Source organism: Sciurus vulgaris (assembly GCF_902686455.1).
Source record: "Sciurus vulgaris genome assembly, chromosome: 11".
NCBI classification, from domain to species: Eukaryota; Metazoa; Chordata; class Mammalia; order Rodentia; family Sciuridae; genus Sciurus; species Sciurus vulgaris.
In genome coordinates this window covers 91,282,971-91,288,970 of record NC_136472.1, presented here as the reverse complement: position 1 = coordinate 91,288,970, position 6,000 = coordinate 91,282,971, and positions in this window count along the sequence as shown.

The window sequence follows — 6,000 nt, the reverse complement described above, 5'->3', positions numbered from 1 at the left end:
GTGGGGACCCTGCCTCACATTCTGGTTACTTCTTTTGATTCTAGACAGGGGCAAAACTGCTTTCTCAGCTGGCTTTTGCCTCTGCCTCCTTAGCATGCCATGACTATAAATAAAATGCAGCATCTTTGGTCTAATAAATAACTTTAGATTCTCTAGACTGTCTATTGAAGGTTAGGGCCGTTCATTCTTAGCCCCACATTCTTCCTAACAAATCTCATATATGTTTGGATTCTTTTAAATGAGCCTAACATATATCCGGAGACACCAAAAGCCAGTTCATGGTCTCTTCTCTCAGGCTCCCAGAAGCAGCAATATTGCCAATGGCCACTTCTCAGAAACAGTCAGGCTTGCTGTGATTTGGGGCTTCCCAAAGCTCTTTCCTTCCAAGAATTTTAATATTTGGTTTCCACTGAAAATCTTATGGAAATGCTATATTGATTACAGCTCACAGTTCCAGTTCCCAGAACTTTCCACAAGTACATGGAATAATTGAATCTCCAGATTGACTTACAGAGGTCCTTCTGTCCTCTCTGCCTTTGGGCAAAAAGTAAAGGTTCAAAGTATTTTACCAAGAACAATAATGCAAAATACCTGGCAAGGTACAAAATGTGTATTTGCATGATTGGGAAAATAGCTTAAGAACTCATAAGTAAGTAACATAAGTACACAGTCTCCTTTGAGGACCTGGGGCTGAGCCCCTGGAGGAACAAAAGCACACTTTATACATTTCCAGGTAAGTTTAACTAAAAAAGTGAGAAAAGGAAAAGGGAAGAAAGAAAACACTATTTTTCTTTGCCTTTCTCATAATGTCTTATCTGGAAGGAAGAAGGACATTATAGTTAAAGGTCAATTTCTAGTTAATATTAAAATTAGTCAGTTTGTTTCAATATTTACCAGAGGTTCTAATTAGTGTATCCTTGAAAAATAAAGCATAATTGACAACAAATATAGCCAAGTAAGTGGCATTAAAAACAAGTAGACTCGTAAATTTTCAAATATATAAGTGACTAGTAGCTGGCCTTGCTGAGCAAAACTTGTGAAACTGATGGGAGGTGGGGAGATGGGCTTTCCAACTGGGGATTCAGACTGTCCTGCTCTTTACATATCTAAAACCTTCTCTCAATAAAGCACATAGGATTCATCCTCATTCAAGTATAAATGAAGACCAACAATCTAAAATATGTATCTGTTTTTGAACAAGGATCAAAACTATCTAAAAGTGGACTCCCTGAATAATGGTGAGAAGGTATCTGGGACAGAACCTGCCTGGTGCTCTGCACAGTGGGAACATGAAAAGTTAGCTGTGGCTTTCTCCACCTGCAGGCTGGGCGAGGCCAGGCCCATTTAGAGTTCCCAACCTCTTATAGTTACCCGGACAGTATTTCATACCTCTGTGTTCTCTCATCCTTCTGTTGAATTCCCACTGTTCTCCTTTCATACCCAGCTCAGACATTTCCATCCCCTCCCCATCACAGTAAATTAGCCCGCTCCTCTGCATGACCTCGGAACAGAAACCTCACTCTCTTACTTGTCTTCTGCAGGCTGCAGCATAACTTGTTTGTTGACGTGCCTGTCCCCTCCACTGATCCATAAGATTTTCAACAGCAGCTCTATGGCCTCCCAAACTGGCAGAGAGTAGATGTTCAGAAGATGCTGGTGACCTTGAATTGAATTAAAAATGGGTGGATCCCTCAAATCTCTCATGCAAGTCTATTTAGCCTGAGTTTCTCTGGCAGTATTTCTAAAGCTGATTTTCATTGTTGAAAACTCATTGAGTTACTCATTTTAGTTATAGGATGAATGACTCCTGCACACAGAGGAGCAGCAATTTCATAATCTGGAACTGACTGCATTTTATTCTGACCTCTTCAAAATGATTTTTAATTGCTCTGAAAAAAAAAAAATGTTCCTCAGGGTTTGTGAACTAGGTTTTAGGAACTGCATTTGAATGTGGTAGGAATGGGCCTTATTGTTTAGACTCTGCCAGTCATTACCCACATCCTGTCACCCCAGACAGAGAGCACTTCTTGTTTATGGGAGTTTGCACCCCAGCCAGCCTCCCTTCACACTTATGTGCCCCACATCTCAAGCCTTCCTTCCAAGGTCTTTGCGTTATGTCTGACCTACTGGTCTATATGTTTGTGTCTTATGCTCCTTTGGGTCCCACATCACTTTGCAAAATGATGAACACATAATCAATATTCAAATATTTCTTGATATTTTGGAAACAAATTACTTGCTTTATAAGCTCCCAATTTCAAATTAAAATGATTTCCATTAGTGTTAGTGGGAGTGAAAAAATTTTCACTCAGCACCAAAGAGTCAAAAAATACCTAAAAACCTTTTTCCCCTTGCATATAGGCATAATGATGATTGTCAATTCTACCACATATGATTGATGCTAGTTTTGAATAAGGTCTTAATTTTTATAATGATCTGTGAAATAAAGGGTTTCTTAAATCAGTTTCTGTATCTGATACAGAAAAGGTGATTCACTCAACTTCATGCAGCTAATAAACAAGAGAAGCAGGAACCGAACCCAGCTTACTATCCAAAGCCCATGTTTTTTTCTAATGCTCCACTCTGAAATGTACACAAACTGGATGGCACCTCACCCCTTTGTTCTAGTCTGCCACTCTTAATGTGCTCTCTTTATTGGTAAACTCTCCCTCCCCCAGAATTTTGAGGAGAAAATTTAAGGACAATTTTTAAAATTTAATTCTAAACAATTCTCTTGTCATTCTCAAGAGCGGCAGTCTTGGGTTTGAGAAACTGCTGAGATTTGTGGGTTTAATATCAAACTAGTAGTTTGAACATTTTTCGTGACATGACCCTTGCACTTCTGCACAGTGTAGAAGTTATTCTGCCCTCATGAGTTATTCTCATGAGTTATTTTTCTTACATGAGGAGAGGTTCAGTATCTTCCTCAAAAACTCTGACCTTCAAGGTGACATTGAGGGGAAGTACTGTACTGTGTCTGTATGAATCACAGCAATGGAATATCTGAAGAGCTTTTCTGAGCCTATGTTGCCACCTACCTGAGCTTCCTTTGTGCTCCCGGGACTGTTAGAAGGATCTTTTTTTTGTTTTTGTAAGAAGGAAAGCAAACAGAGCAACCCAGCCTGGCAGATAATGAACACCTACAGACAGAAATCTCTGATCTCTCTTTCTCTCTCACCATCACCACATCTCATCAGCCTGAAAGCCCATCCGTGTCCCCCAAACGACTGTCATTGTATTTACTGGGAGTCTAGCCTGGATCACTGCAATAGCTCCTGATTTGTCTCCACATTTCTGCTCTTGTCCTCCTCTACCTCCAGTCTGATTCCTACACAGCAGCCACAGTGACATTTTTCTAATATATCTGAAAATGTGTCTCCCCTGGTTGAGAACTTTCAAGGATTCCCATTGCTCTTTTAATTGTGAAAAAATCTTTCATCAGAACTTTACGGCACTTTGTAGTCTGGCCCCTGCCAGCCTCCCCTAGCTTCGCTGGCTCCATGCCTCCTTTTCTTTACCCTGCAGTTATATTAGTACATTTTTTTCTTCCATAAAGGTGCCAAGCAAGTCCCTGCCTCAGAAATGCTCTCCATGCTTCTGGTCTCCTGGCTAGCAAGCTTTAGCTTTCAGATCTTAGTTTATGCATTTTGTTGCCTCTTAAGAGACTTTCCAATGCTCCAAACTAAGTTAGAGGTCCTCCCACTAACTCTGTAGAACCTCCTATAGCTCTTCCATAATCACATTTTACTGACAATTATTTCTGTGATTGTCTATTTGATGGTTCAGGATCACATCTTCCCTGTTTGCAGCCACATCCCAGCATAGCACCTGGCACCTGAAATGCCCTTGGCACACCTCTGGAGAAGGAATGAGTGAGCTAGGACTTACTGTGAGGAAGGACTTGCTTCTAAACCTGGCTCTGCCACTTGCTGAGCTGTGTAACCTTGGGAAGTTCACTTAACTTCTCTGGGCTTCAATTTTCTCATCCATAAAATAAATGCAACTAAGTGATTTGCTTCCAGGGTTGTTGAAAGAACCAAATGACAAATGGAGACTAAAACAATTTGGAAGCTGTAGAACTTTAAGTGGATGTCATATATTATTACTTTTACAATTGGGTTGGTTACTGGAGAACTCGCCAGCCTCAACACCCAAACCACATGCCTCCTAGCCTTTGTAGTTTCCAGAGATGTTCTGAAACAGCCGGGAGCATGCTGGTGCCTAACCTAGTGGACTCGGGCCAATGCGGAGTGAGTCAGGAGAAGCTCTGGTAAAGAGGAAGCCAGTTACTTCCTGCCAAAGCAGAATCTCTGCCTCATTTCTCCACAAGAGCCTCATCTCCATCAAGAGGTGAGGAAAATGCCATCAGTAAGTTTGCACTTGGTCTTGTGTCACAGCGGGTACAATTTCACACCTGCTCTGTTCTTGGGACCAGACACTTCCACTTCTCTCTGCTGCCAGTAACTGAGATATTCTTCATCAAAGTCACCGATTTCATGATGAATCGGCTGAGGAATGATTCCCTCAGGACTGCAGAGAAGGAAAAGCCCTAGGTCATGGTGAGGCACAAAAAGTAAGAAGGCACAGTGCAGCTGATTCAGACTCTTAGGGGGCCATACTGACAAGCAGATAGGAGGCATGATGGTCAGGCCTGAAAGACGATGCGGGTTGTTGTTTGAAGCAACAAGGCCAGACAAGAAGGGCTGGAATAAGAAATGATGGAGCCCTTTATTTACTACATGAAAATTAGGACAAAATTAACAGCTCAGAACTGAAAACAGTTTCTGTAGATCAGGAGTCAAGGCTGCAGTCAATGTGTCAGCCAGGACTGGAGTCTCTACTGAGCCTCAGGATTCCAAACTCACAGTTAGCTGTGGAACTCAAGCACCTTGTCTCTTCAAGACCAGTGGGAAAGCAGGATTCCCTAACTGCTAGACCCTTATTCAGGGGTCATCTGAATAAATTAGGCCCACGTAGGACAAGCTCCCCTTTGATGAATCTGAAATCCACTAATTAGGGACTGCAAGATTCCTTCAACTTTACTATATTTTATTGGTTAAAAGCAAATTACAGAAACCTCCCATGAGTTAGGGGATTACAGAAAAACATGGATACCAGGGATAGAGACCATTTAAAAATTCTGCCTACCACACCTTCCATTAACTGAGTTCTGCATGTGTGTGTGCACATGTACGCATACTAAAAACAAGATCACTTCAACTAACCTTAACAAAATCAGGAGAATTCGTTTTAAGGAAACAAGGTTGTCGTGTGGACCAAGGGTGATGATGCAGCCCAGCCTGAGGAAAGCCAGGAGGCTGGGTGTCGAATGCCACCAGGAGCCTGTGTCTCTGTGTGCAGTTGCCTCACCACGGTCTCTCTGTGGGCCAGCTTGTCCAGTTGGTGCTTCACAGTCCCAGACACACACCATCTCTGCTCATTCTCTCAGGTAGACTCAGTCTCCCTTCTGCTGCCTCCAACCCTGCCCTATTCCCTCCAGTTCTAAATTAGAGAAGGAACTTTGGCTCAGACCCTCCTCTCTGTGCTGTCGTCTCGGCCAGGTGGACAGACAGAGGCCATTGCATAGCTGCTAGGAATCCACTCAGTGGTGATCCTGTGGAGAACACAGAATGGAGACAGTGCTGGGAGAGAGGCTGAGGTCCCAGGAAATGTCACTGCCTGGGTGATGTGGTCCGTAGCCAATAGATGCATACCCCCATGTCATCTGGAACATGATTTAGCATTAAGACCCTTGGGTAGTAGTGGAGAGAGCAGAATGAGGCATGTTCAATGTGTCCCATGGTAGTGCCATGTGCTACATACGCTGGGGACTTGTCTTCAGCTAGAAGTAACTCAAAAGAAGTTTAAAACTATGCTCCTGTCACCCCAGCACTTAGAAGGCTGATGCCACAACAAGAATGAGCAGTGGCCGAGAATGCAGGTACTGGCACAGAGGGACCAATTTAGAGCAGAGCCCAGCAGCATCTTATAAAAACCCTT